Genomic DNA, 14,670 nt, shown 5'->3' with positions numbered 1-14,670 from the left:
GTCCACATTGCTATTTTTAGCCTCATTGCCTGAGCTACGCAAGCTCAAGTTAGTTGACCTAGGCTCTGAGAAAATCTGCAGTGCAGTTGTACCCCAGTAACTCAGGCAGGGCTTTGGAGGGTGACTGCTCACATCTGGGGTAGGCTAACCTCAGGACTCTAGCCTAGGCAGGTGTCATCTGAGTTAACGTTGCAGTGAAGACATACCCACAGTGTTAACATGAAGATGGGGGGCACTTTGCTGTGTGTTTTGTAGATAACAGCTCTGGGCAGAACATGTTTGCTGTAGATGATACTGTCTTTCCAGTCTGTTTGCTTATAAGAATCAGCATCTTAAACATATAGAGCTAGGTGTACATTTGAATACCAGGGAACATATCTACAAACAGCCCTTATCAAACTTCTTTCCCACCTCAAAGCATTCAGTATTTAGAGGTATACAATCCAGAATATTGCAGAGTGTATGTATTTCATCTTAATCACTTTGTACAGTAAATTTTTATGGACAGGCACAGAAAAATCTCGATTTCTTACCTTATAACACATTTAACTAAATCAGGGAGAGGGAAGCTAACCATCTCACTTTTCTTATAATTAAATCTGTGGGATTACTCATAAAAGTAAGGTGAGCAGATTTGCCCACTCATGTAATAATGCATGTTTGGAATCCTGCACTGGTTACTCAAGCAGTTCAATTCCCTTTGACAAAACTTCCATTGACATCAATGAGAGTAAGACTGGGCCCATTGTATAGCAGAGGGCCTCTCCCCCTCTAATTTTGAGATGCTTTTTGCTTTGTTCTTTCAAAGGCAGAAAATGTTAGTGTTCTCATGAAATTTGCTTCTAAATATTGTCATTAGAGAATCAATTATAATGTTTGGGTCAAGAGACCAAACAATTAAGTGGTTGAACTTTGTTCCATTGACACTAATTTTAATAATAATTTACTACTTTTGTGGCTTCAATGGAATGGCACCTACTTACACCAGACTGAATTCTGGCCCATGAGAGACAAAAATATAACTAATTAGCTATGAAAAAATCAGGATGTATCTTAATTGCTTGACAGCCACCTATCTAGAAAGCAAATTAAATCATGGAACAGCATTGCTGTGATGTACACAATGTAGGAGGAAAATAGGAGGATTTGGAAAGCTGTTTGGAGTTGTTAGAATGATTTTGGTTTCATGTATTTAAGGAAGCAAACAGACACATGATGATTTAAAAATTCTTTTGTAGAGATTGAATAATGAGTATGTAAGTATGAAAGATCTACAGTTTTTTACTTTGAACAGCATAAATTAAACAACTGTTCATATCTAAGATATACAACTTTTACAGTTCTTTCCATACATCTATCTGTATTTTTTAATACTTTATACAATTGAAAACAAAATCAGTAGCACTACATATAGATCTTGTAGTAAATAATTATGGGACCAGTGTTGTTTTCAATGAAGTTAATGGAAGTTTTGTCATTGACCTTTATAAGATGAAGATGTGACCCTTTAAGAAGCTGTCTCTTGAGGATTTTTTTGATTAGAAAGAAGATTGAAATGAGCCACATGATTTCCCCATGATGTGCCATATGTGCATGGACATATGTACTGTAAAAGAAGGAGCACAGTGACAAACAGAGGACTGAATACAAAATAGTAAGACAGAAAGTGAAAGGCAAAAGCCAGAGGGAAAAAGTGTCTGATTTGTATGTATTTGGCCTATTGTTAACTGAATATCACTAGAAAAGGCTGCTCTTATTGGATATGTTGTTGCACAAACAAATTATACCTTTAGAGCAGGGGTCTCCAAACTACGGCCCGGGGGCCGGATGCGGCCCGCGAGGCCCTCTCATCCGGCCCGTGGAGACCTTTTTGGATTCAAAGGCAGAAGAAGTGAGATTGTTTCAAAACCCATTTGAAGCAGATGTGGCCAGTTGCCCAGATGAACTGCAGCTGGAAGTCATTGAGTTGCAAGCAAATGACCTCCTTAGGGACAAGTTCAAAATAGGACTGGTGGGTTTTTACCAGTTTTTGCCCAAGGAAGACTTTCCTAATGTCAAAACTTTTGCATCAAGGTACCTTTCAATCTTTGGAACAACATACCTGTGTGAACAAACATTTTCAAGAATGAAATACGTGAAGAACAATTTGAGAACAAACTTGTCCGATGATAATCTCAGGTCACTGTTGATGTTAGGGACAACAAATCTAAAGCCAGAAATGTCTGCTATTTTGGCATCCAGGAAACAATTTCACCATTCACACTAATACAGGTGTTCATGTGTAGTGTATGAATGTGTTATTAAATAATAACTGAATAAAATAATATTAAATAAATAATTAAAAACAACATCCATGTTTTGATTGTTTTTTATTTGGACCTCAAGTGTGTAGTCGGCCCCCGAACTGCTGTTTGATAGTTAATGCGGCCCTCGGGCTGAAAAGTTTGGAGACCCCTGCTTTAGAGTATCAGATTCATTTATTTAGGTTACTAACATAGGAGTATATTTCTGTTTTCATAAAAGTGCTAATCGAGTCAAATCCAAGATAGATTGAAAAGGAAAACAAATTGCTACCGCCATCCATCCAATATCATCCTTACATTGAATATTATAAACAATGTTTTACTGTTTATGCTCACTTGCCCATTTGTGACACAAGACCTGCTGTTATACAATGTCAAATTAACTATATGTAACTTAAAGCCATGTTCTAGTAAACGGGAAACTGACTCTGCACCTTAGTCCCGGAGGGCTTATATCCCACTGGAGACCATAAGAATTTGCAGCGTCAGACGCAAACCATCAACCTGCTGCAGTAGAGAGTGAATGTAGTCTCAGTATCAGATGTTTGTTATAAGTGTTAATTGTTTATATATTAGTTTAAATGCTTTAAAATGCTCAGATGTGTGATTATACATCTAAAGAACAGGGATTAAGAAGCTTTTGTAACAGTATAGCAATATTAACGTTTGTGGAAATAAGAGGTCTCACCCAATCTCACACCTTTGGAGTCAGTTAAATGTTGCGGCTTTAATGGGAAGAACGGTTTTAAAGAAATGTTAGCACTTTGATTTACTTTAATATTTACAGCACCACACTAACAAACCCAGCCTATATTGTTGCTCCAATTCTCACTCAACACAATGAGCCACCTTTCATCTGAGGGGCCCAATGTGCAGTGAAGTTATGACCATCTTGCATAAACAAGGAAAGTTTATCTTCTTATGTATACAAGTAGGTCCCAACAAAGGGTCTCTGGAGATAACCACATGTCCTGATGGAGGAGTTAGGGTTGTACTATACTAACTCCATGCTCCAATCAAATGATGAAAACGTTCCAAGGTTGCCCAGTTGATTCCATGACCGAAATGTCCATTAAATTCAATTTATCTTTTTCTAATACTGTACTAATATCACCCAACACTAATAAAGACATCAGTTATGCCTTTGATGCACCATGGGCGCCGTGCTACAGAGCATTCAGCATTCTGGCCCCATTCCAACAAAATGTGTACTTCTGGTTTGCAGTAAAGGAAAGAGAGAGAGAGAGACCATCCCACGGCACAGTCACCAGTCAGTGCATCACCTTTTGAAAGAGAACAGCATGAACCACTCCCACACAGGCCACATGCACCCAAATGAGTCTACCATTGTCTCAGACCTTAGCAACAGCATTAGAATCCTGCCCTTTGTGCTCCCCTCTCCCCCTGGACGGTGGGCCTGGGCCAAGGTTGAGGGAAAGGCTTGTTTGTGCCCTCCCCCACAATATGAACAGCTTAACAAGGCTTAGTCTAATCATACCTTGAGCATATTACTAATAATAAGTATATCTAGTTATTTCCCACCTCATAGCTAGTCACAGCCTAGTTAACAAAGGCCCTAACCCAGCCAAACTGAACTAATATGTTTATGTGCTTTACTGAATCAGGACCTCAGTCTTTTTTTAGGTTCTCATGCTACATCCACCACCGATCATCTTAGCACTTAGCCTTCCTCCAGCCTCCCAAAACACAAACAAACATCCAACGTAGGGAGAAAAAATCCACGTGGCTTCAATTTTCTGACACTAACTGAGCAGGTTGATGAAAACATGGCAAACATCCCTCCCCTTAACCCCAGTCCTGCACATCCTAATTAGACTGCAGTAGAATAGGGAAACATCTATTGAACAACGGCCACTGGAGTATGGATTCTTTTAATAATTGCATTGTGAAGACTCCTAATGATAGCATCACTGTACTGGAATCCATTCAGGCTCTCCTTGGATGAAAATGGATTTAAGGCTAAATCATGGCATCACTGCAATTTTTCACTGAGGCCAGTATAAACATACTGCCCACCCAGTACATTCTGGGGAAGGCAGAGAAGCAGCATGACTGCTCTGCTGCCCTTTAAGGGGGGTGCAGAATGCATGCGCCTATGTGACAAGCTAAAACTACTGGCCCCTTCTACACTCCTCTTGCACATCTCAGTAAAGTGAAGTGGCTGCAGTTGTAGCTATTTCTTTACCAATTGTCTGGGAGATCTAGGTTGACCCTACTGATGGTAGAAAGTTATACTGTTGCCAGATGAATGTAAAAGAGGAGGGTGGGACACTAATTACTGTCTTAAATTTTAAAACACTTGATATTTTCCAAGCTGCTAGAAATGGTAAAAGCTAGCATTAATCGACGTCAGTTTCTAAGCAGGAAAACATACACTTCATTTATGGTTGAACAGTTTTGACCACATAGAACTTTGTTCACTTTGCTGGTGACAAATGATTGGATCATTTAAAAATAAATATAGCGAAAGGGATTCTCTCTGTATTCCTTCTGTGTTGGTGTATGATTATCAATTCATTTGTATTAGCTGATTGATTGACTTTTTTCCCTTCCACATTCCTAATGTGAATATCTTTGGAAGGTTGGACTGACATGAAGGTATAAAAATGGTCCACCACAAAAATGGAATATAAACAATTCAAAGATTGGTTTCTTGAAATGTGAAATTAAATAACATTCTGAAGTTTCTGGAAAGGTCTTATATTGTAAGCAAGAAGATTATATTTTCCTGTCTGTAATAGCTCTAATAACAAGTTATGATAACTGTAAATTCCTGTATTATATTTTCATGGGTGTGATATATATTTTTTTCTGTACAAACTTCTTAATTTTTGTATTTCTTTGTAGAGTAACTTACATTGACAGGAAATAAATATTTTCCCATTTAATCTTCCTTTTGGTCTTTACCTTTTAGTGGGTAAGACTCATACAGTCAGTTTAACTGTATGCAGCAAGGTTATCTTTGAAGCAGCAAAAATTGGTTGCTGACTGAGAACTTAAATCTATATACAAATTTATACCTTTTTACCTAAACTGGTACAAACCTCTGAGTAGACACTTCTTATGGTTTCAGAGTAGTTACATCAGTTTAACTTAAACATCTTTCTTTTTGATTTAAGCTGTTTTTAAAAAATTACATAATTGTTCACACATGTTTTTGCATTGAATTGACTAAATCAGTTTAAAATTACTTTTTAATTTAAACTGTGGCAACTTTTTGTGTAGATGCACTCTGAGAGTGCATCTACACAGCACCCTTAGCTCAAAATAAGCTACACAAATTGCATAGCTTATTCCAGTGCTATTTCAAAATAGCTTATTTTGTAATTTGGCACCGTCTACACAGCACCCAATTTCAAAATAACTTCCTATTCTGAAATTCCCCTTAGCTATCGGAATGTTGGAATAAGCCACCTGTTATTTCAAACTCTATTTTGAAATAATGGGCTGCTTCAATAGATACGGAATAGCTATTTTGGTATAGTTCCGGTATCCTGAAATAGCTCCGCGGTGTAGACATATCCTAAGATACTATGTTTTCCAGCAGACAAACTCAGCAGTTAGAGAACTAGAGCTACAGTATATTATTTAGGCCGTGTCTAGATTAGGAACAAAGGTGCTTTTTTTTTTGTTCCAATCAAGTTAATCAAGCCAGGTTAACTTGATTGAAAACTCAGTGTGGACAATCATTGACTTCAGTGGAGTTACTCCAGATTGGATTTGCATGTGTGTGTGTGAACACACACATGTGCATGCCTGCATAGACGTAACAAAAGAGAGGGGGAACGGGACAGTGAGGGAAAAGACAGTTGTCTCCATCCATAAAAGCTGGTTAAGAGCAGACTCTTACAGTATTCCTGTTTCAGGGCTAATGGCCAATGTTCTAAATCTCTGGAAGACAAATGGGAACAGACAAATCCTCAGCAAAAATAAATAAAATAACTTTCACAGACATTATTCATTCACAATTAGGACTAATTTTCACCAATCTTAGGATTTGTGCCCTTAATGCAGAATGGAATCTTCAGCAATATACCCTGCAACTTTCAGCAAACAAAACATCTTTTCACAGAGGCTGAAATGTTTTTAGCACTTCCCCTGATAATCGAGGCTGTGCAGGTAATAATATACCATGCAGTAAAATAAATCAAACAAACTCTACTGTTGCCTGGAGCACCTCAATTACCCATTTACACTTGCAGCTAAAGTGTTTGCAGTGCTAGGTGCACTCTCAGGCCTGACTTCAGAAGACCTTTGTGCTCTTTGTTTTTCTGTACTGACAGTAGAATCTCTCAAATCTGTTTTTGTATACTGAAGATTTCAGAACAAAAACATTTTTCAGCCTGTGATTACTTACCCAATAATTACCTAAATCCTTGGTGGAAAGGGATTGCAGTGCTACCTCGTCCTTAACTTTATTGCCAGAATTAAGGTGTTTCATATTTTAGTCAATGGGGATAGTATTTCCACACTTTATTGTGGAACATTACTATAGTATTCAAATTCCCCAACCAAGATCTGGGACCTATGGCATTAGATGCTTTTCAAAGACACAGATAGGCTTGGGACTATAATTCAACTAGTATAAATTCATTTAGTTTCACTGATTTCTATAATAACTTTAATACAAGTTTAGAAGTACAGTGAGTGCAGTTAGCTACAAAATTTGTATCTACATCTGAATCCACAAAAATGAGCCATGGATATCCGTACTGACATCTTTAGTTGTGAACACCCATGAATATAAAGCATATATCCACAAATTTTCATGGTTCTACACACAAAAATAGTTTCTGCATTCACATCCATTGAATGCAGATATCTGCAGATATAAAGCAGATATCTGTGGATTTGCAGGGCTCTACAGTTAGCCCACTAATCAGTAGAGACTTATCAGTTCTACTGGCCTCCATTTTAAGAGTAGTAGAAAGAACACAGGTCAACTTCTCTGTTGAGCTATTACCAGTGGAGCTACACCAATATAATAATCCTAGATCTAAAACCAGTAGAACTTTCCAAAGAGAAGTTTGACTATCGTAATAGTCATTCATTCTTAATGTTATATGGAAAAAACAAAGAAATCTGTTCTTTGTATGTTTTAAAGTGTAATGAAGCATATCTTAATTATTGCCTGAAATCCCTTCTGGCCCTATTTTCATTAAACTAATATTTCTGCAGGGGGGAAACCGATATTTGTAATCACAACCCAAAATTTGCTTTGCTTATCAAAGTTTAGGTAAAAGAATCTTCCATTTCCCCCTCCACTTCCTTTTTGAGTGTGCTGTGGCAGAGAAGGGATATGTGATTTAACTGGAATTGTTATATGCATATGTTTTCATTTGTTCCCCCCTTCCTCTTTCCCCTGTTTATTTTCATCATGGATAAAAGACTTTGTACTGTTTCAGGGAAATGTTCATGTTTCATTCAACCCTATCTACAATCCATGTGTTATACAAAGATAAGCTGATTTGCTTAGCTTGCTATAGTACTGTTGCTCCACAATTTGTTTGTGCATTCTGTGGCTGCCTTTGTGACAGTAATCTTCCCAAAAGAGTTTCCTCCCCACAGAAAAAAGAAAGCCAAATATTTATTTATGGTCCGATAGCTCACGGGATGATTGCATGATATTAGAAAATATCCTTGTCCTTTAATATTTATACGTAATCACAATTCTGCAGATGGCTTGACCTTTCAGTTTGACCGACTTCAAATTGGTTGAGAAAAAAAGCCCATACCTCCCTAAGCTAAAGCAACTGCTTACTAGAACATAACAGAGATTTCCCCTAACCTCAGAGGGCCTATCATAATTATTGACCATGCTCAGGACCATGAGCTTGACCATGTAGATTTGTCATGCTTTTTTTTTTTTTTTTTTTTGGCAACCAGAAAATTACAGTCACAGTAGATTTAATAAAAGTCACAGATTTAGGATAAACATGGGTTGTAAAGTCATATTTTAAAGTAGGGGCACCACAGGGGCAGGGGTGCTGGAACAATTTGCATGGGGAAGTGCTGACAGCCATTGAACCCAACTTTAAACCCTGTATATAATGGAAACAACTTCAAGCCAGGAGAGGGGGCAGCACCCCTATTTCCAGCCCCTATGCACAGAGGTTGGGTCCTGCCACGAGGCGTTGGGAGGCCTGGCATGTGGAGGAGGGAGGAGCTGAAGAGCAAGCGTGTCCCACACTCATCCCACAGGTTGTGGTGGCTCCCCTCTCATGGGGCTTGGCCTGGTTCCTTCCTCTGGACATTGCAACATGGCACACAGGGGCACAGCACCACCCAGCTGGTTTAGCCCAGCTGCCCCTATGATGGGTGCATGGCTGGCCCACTTTGAGTGGGTGCTGCCTCTCCATCAATGAGGTCTCAATACCACTCAGTCAGATTTGGCCCAGCTACCCCAGCTCTTTCCCACTTTGTGAGAGAGGAGTAGCTGAGCCAAACCTGAATGGCACTGTGACCCTATGCACCAGGTTGCACTGCCCTGAGCAGGGAGATGGCATAGGAGCTGCCACTGTATGGTGAGCCTAGTGGAATCATAGACATAAAGAAGTCATGGGCAAACAAAAAGTCACAGCATCCGTGACATTTTTATTACTGTGACAATCCTGCAGCCCTTTTCAGGGCTCTGGAAATGGTACCTGTCTTGAGAAATTGTACTGGTGTATAAAATGTATTCTACATGAATTTTTATAGTAGGTATTAACTTATTTGGGGGGTTACTACTGTGCATTGCAAACTCAGGAATGATCCTTTTTCCTATCTGTAAAATGGAGATAATGATGCTGACTTCATTTTAAAAGGGCTTTGAGATCTACCGATGAAAAGCATGATATAAAAAGGAGGTATTGTTAGGACTGAATATTCTTGTTTATTTTGGTCTGGCCCAGCTATCTGATATTTTATAATTGTTTCATAAAAATAAAAATAATAATTGAAGGAAGGCTTTGAAACAATCATCCTCACTTTAACTATACCTAAGAAACCAAAGGATAATTCTTAAAAGTCTACCCTGTAATTACTGTGATTTACATTATCACAAAACATAAAAGCAAATTTCTCTCATAAGTATGTACTGTACAATAATAGCGAATTAGGCCAAGCAATACCAAATTACAGTGTGTGATCTGTGAAATTACAGGCCATTTCCAGAGCTTTTATTCAGGCATAACTCTTGTGAAATCAGCATTATGCTTATATATGAGAATCACAGTCTGTATTAATGAGTATAATTTACCCAGAGTATATACCTGTATTATTGTGTCAGGTACATTTAATTATGCAGACTATCCCCCCTCCTTTTTTAATAGCAAAACAGACTGGGAGACCAGGTTCTGAAGGAAGTGTGACACCTAAAGCTCAGAGTGGTTGCTTATCTTCACAACGGTGAAAAACTCAAATCTACAGAGGACAGATTAATAGATTATAGGCCATTTGGGACCACTGCAATCTTGTAGTTTGACCTCCTGCATAATACAGGCCATAGGACTTCCCTGCATTAATTTCTGACTGAATTAAAGCATATGTTTTAGAAGAACATCCAATCTTGATTTTAAAATAGCCAGTAATAGAGAATCTACCATAGCCCTTGGTAAATTGTTCCAGTAGTTCATTACCCTCACTGTTAAAAAATTGCACCTTATTTCCAGTCTGAATTTGCCTAGTTACAAACTCTAGGCAGTGGATCTTATCTCTGACTGCCTGATAGACAGCTCATTAGCAAAATTTTGTTTCCCATGTACAGACTTACAGACTGGCCGAAGACATCCCTTAACCTTCCTTTTAGTTTAAATAGATTGAGCTCTTGGAGTCTGTCACATAAGGCATGTTTTCCAATCCTTCAATCATTCTCAGGGCTCTTCTCTGAACCTCCTCCTCCAGTTTATCAACATCCTTCTTGAGCTGTGGACACCAGAACTGGGCACAATATTCCAAAGCAATCATATTAATGTTAAACACAGAAGTGCAGGACAGGACACCTTGGGTATGTCTAGACTATATGCCTCTGACGACAGAGGCATGTAGATTAGGCTACACGGCACAGGAAAATGAAGCGGCGATTTAAATAATCTCCGCTTCATTTAAATTAAAATGGCTGCCGCACTGAGCCAATCAGCTGTTTGTCGGCTCAGCACACTAGTCTGGACGCTCCGCCGTCGACATCAAAGGCATTTGTCAACCGCCCCGGTAAACCTCATCCCACAAGGCATAATGGGGCGGTCGACAAATGCCTTTGATGTTGACCGCACACATCCAGACTAGCGCGCTGAGCTGACAAACAGCTGATCAGCTCAGCGCAGCAGCCATTTTAATTTAAATGAAGCGGCGATTATTTAAATCGCCACTTCATTTTCCTATGCCGGGTAGCCTAATCTACATGCCTCTGTCGCCAGAGGCATGTAGTCTAGACATACCCCTTCTGTGCTAGCCGTACAATTGATTAGATTACAGTGTTATATGTGTGGTGGTTCCTTCTTATAGCCAGAGGGAAGTTGCTACTAGGGATGTTAATTTAATAATCATGTAACCACGTCAAGTCTTAGCAGTTACATGATTATTCGATAGTTCCCGGGAGCAGGGCTAGCAGCCAATGCGCTCTGGCCCCACTCCCAAGGGACCCCCTGCCATCCCATGCTGTGCAGGGGGAGGGCAGGTGGATCTACTGAGTTGGTGCTCAGGGAGAGCTTGTGATTAATCAGCCCACCTAGTCAGTCAGCTCCCAGCAGGGAGCCCTGAGCTTCTTACTAGGCAGAGCTGATTAATTATGTGTGAAGCTGTAGCGCCACACAGCTTAGAGGCAATATCAGCCAGCACTCCCTACACATATCAGCTCCTGCCTGCCCTCCCCTCTCTCCGCTGCCTCTCATAAAGCACATCTATACAGCAGGGCAAAAACTGAAATAAGCTACACAACTTGAGCAATAGCTTAAGTTGAAATAGCTTAATTCGGCTTTTTGGCACTGTCTACCCAGCAGGAAGTCTGAGTTAGAGCACTCTTCCTCCAACTTCCTTTACGCCTCGTAAAATGAGGGTTACAGGAGTTGGAGTAAGAAGTCCTCCAGCTCAACGTTATTTCAACATTATGTCGAAATAACTGCTTGCTGTGTAGACGCGGACTGTGTTATTTTGGAATAACATCAGTTATTCCCAAATAATGCTGATGTGTGGACATATCCATAGAGAGGCAGCATCATGGGGAGCCAATACGTGTGGGCAGCTAGCTTGAAAGCCAACTTCCAAGATGTACCAGCTCCCGCCTGTCCCCCTCACTCTCTACACTGCTGCCTTTCTATCAGAGGCAGCAGCATGGGGATGGAGGAGGCAGGTGGATCCACAGGATCCAGTGCTGGTGGGAAGCCAGCTTTAAAGCCGGCTACCCACAGACACCAGCTCTTGCCTCACCCCGCTCCCCTTATTGCCTCTGATACAGAAGCAACAAAGAGGGGGAGTATGTGTAGTTGATAGGATTTACCGATAAGCCCAGGTATATTGACTAATTGTGTAGTCAATTACACTTTGACATCCCTAGGTGCTACCCATGTGAAAAAGGTGAAAAAATAAAGTACATAAGCCAGATGAAAGAGCAACATAACTAGATCCTAGGCCCCCTGTTGGAGTGTAGGCTTCTGAAAATAATATGTTAAAATCTTAATAGTGACTTTGTATTTTTCAACTGCAGAGAAAACAAAGATTTAGTGTCTCAGTAATGTTTGCAGGAATCACCCACCCTGGAAATAAGACGTCTGTTTGCCATTGGTACAAAGGAGGAACTCTCTGTTCATGGCATTTAATTATCATGCAATGCTGCCAGGCAGCTTTGCTCACAGTAGGAAAATCATGCTAATATTAGTCCATAATCTCCTCTGTCGGAGTCAGCAGATCAATTGAAATGAATGGTAGGCTCAAGGGGGACTCCCTGGGAATAGCACCAGCCCCAACCCTACAAAAAACTTTCCAGAGAATCCATTTCAAAATCTCATCATTGCATTAGGAAAGTTCAGGGATTTCTTCCTCCCCCGCCCCGTCTCATCTCTTAAAAAACCTCAAGTAGTTTCTTTGCTTCCTAAGGAAATATTGTCATATTTATCTCTTGAAGATTTTTATTAAAAGTACACATTTCTTTAGAGAATTAATGTTGCATTTAAACTGAAAAAATATCGGAGAGTTGGATTTTTAGGTTTTTGATCCATTAAAAGAGGAACTGACATGGAACTGCGTGCACACCTCTGGAAACTAGTTCTTCAGTTACTAGGAATCTAATCAAGGATAGAAGACAAATGATCCTAGGTCTTATACGTGCTCCTAGTCAAAAAATGACCAATTTTACCAAAAACAATAGAAACACATTACTCCTAGCTATCGAAACAAACCCATGTGTCTGAGAGTTCCACTTGTCAACAGAGCTGGAGTTAAGAACTACGTGACATTTATGCCATAAAATCTGAATATGCTTATAAAATGTAAGGCTAAGCAAGTCAAAAGCATTCAGCTTTCCTCCAGCTCAGCAAATAAGTTTGACCGTGCTTATATAATCCTTTAAAAAGAGCTTGAATGCTATGAGCTTTTGCTTCTGACATTCTGTGTGACCTTGAGCAATGCTAGATTAAAGGTCAGCTCTGAACAGCGTTATGAAGCTTTACTAATCAACATTTATAAAGTGTTTTGACCTCCCTAGATGGAAGGCATGAGACATGCATGAATTATTATTCTAGGGGTCTTTCCAAACAGATGCTTTTTATTGATATATTTACAGCACCGAATGTGGAGGTGGGTGATGTGCTGCAAAGACTTTATTAAAGAAATTGTTTTACAGGAAGCCACAAGCAAACAACTGTATGAAAATGGAATCTTCAAGCACCTATAGAAGGATACTGATGTTAGCTCAGCTAAAAATGCTGGCATGGGAAAAACTGACATGCTAAACTTTGATGACTATTATTTTATGTACATTTACATTTAGTTTTGAACCCACTTTGAATGCATTTTAAAAAATCATTCTCTCAATAGTCATCTGCCTTTTGAGTGGCTCAAAAACCAGCCATACAAGGAGGATTAATACGATTTTTTAGGATAATACCATGTTGCCACAGAATCATAGCAGCTGATCAGCTGAGAATCAGGACCAGCTCACACTTCTGAGCTATAAAACTATGCTGATTATGGCAATGATGTTTTAAGCTTCTCATTGTTGAAAAAGTACTGTCAATGGTAACCATTCCTGGAGTAATCTGGGAATGTTCAGATGAGTTACTGCTACTCAGAATCAGGCCCCATGCATCTAGAATTGGTATTTTATCTGTGCACACAACAGTGGGTTTATATAATATTTTCACTTCTTGAATGCTTCAAAGCCACCTACGGGATGTCAGTATTTTTGCATGTTGGCCATGTAGCTATACCGTATTGGTATACAGTCTTGGAAAATGTCCTTCATCACAATCTGATTTGGTTGGATTGATTGTTTTTTGCAGCATAAGGAAATAGCCACCAGAGTTTTCTACATTTGCTTCAGTGTTGAACACATTCAAAACAGATCTGGTATAGCGAAGAAATATAATTAACATAAGCCTTAAATGTTGTCATTCACTACCTAACAAAATCTCAAAATAATCCTATCATGCAGTCTACAATCAGTATCTCATCAAAAATAAAGGCAAACTCGGGATTGCTTTGTACATTTATCCTTTTTCCCCATTTGGAGTTCTTATGCCACAAATTATCCTGAAGATCATATTCCGCCAGTCTTGCTCATACTATTTCCTTGTGCCGTAAATTCTACTGAATACTACTCACAGTGTAAGGTACTCACTGGAAGTAAGAATGTCAGGATCTGGCCCAAAAGCAAAAAGGATCATATCTAGCTCAAGTAGGCAAAACTGACAGCAGGAAGTGAACTTTTTTCCTAGCATATTATTTAAATAGATTTATACTCCTAACATACCCACAGTTTTGCCTGCATAATTGAGCGCTGGGGCTATCTAGCTAATCCCTCTATATTAGATGTTATAGAGTTGCATAGCAACAAAATCTGGATCACTTTTAGCTGTGGGCAGCAGATGAAGTTTTCCCTTGGGTAGTCTAGCCCCTTGGCCCACTTCTTCCAACTGAGATCATGCCCCCACTTGCTGCTCTGAGTATCCTTCCCCCCAGCCAGGGCATTAGTTGGAGGCTGGGAGCTTGACTCCCCCAAATTAGTCAGGAGCATGATGGAAGCTGAGAGTTCTGCCCCAGCTAGGATTCAGCTCTCAGCCCTAGTTAGGACCACAGCGCTACCTACGGGGTACCACCCTGAACATGGCCCTGCCCCTGTTCCACTTCCAGCCTTGTCCCATTCCATCGTTCT

The 14,670-nt window shown here is 39.7% G+C and overlaps 1 long non-coding RNA gene across 2 annotated transcripts in view; it reads right to left on the bottom strand.

Annotated features, from left to right (window-relative positions):
- The window catches only part of LOC112546340 (uncharacterized), a 160,684-nt gene that overhangs the window by 37,078 nt on the left and 108,936 nt on the right, over positions 1–14,670 (bottom strand). The window lies entirely within an intron of this gene.

Source organism: Pelodiscus sinensis, chromosome 1, assembly GCF_052426305.1.
Source record: "Pelodiscus sinensis isolate ZL-2025 chromosome 1, ASM5242630v1, whole genome shotgun sequence".
NCBI lineage: Eukaryota > Metazoa > Chordata > Testudines > Trionychidae > Pelodiscus > Pelodiscus sinensis.
Note: the sequence above shows the minus strand (reverse complement) of the source record. Positions and strands in the feature narration are given on the sequence as shown.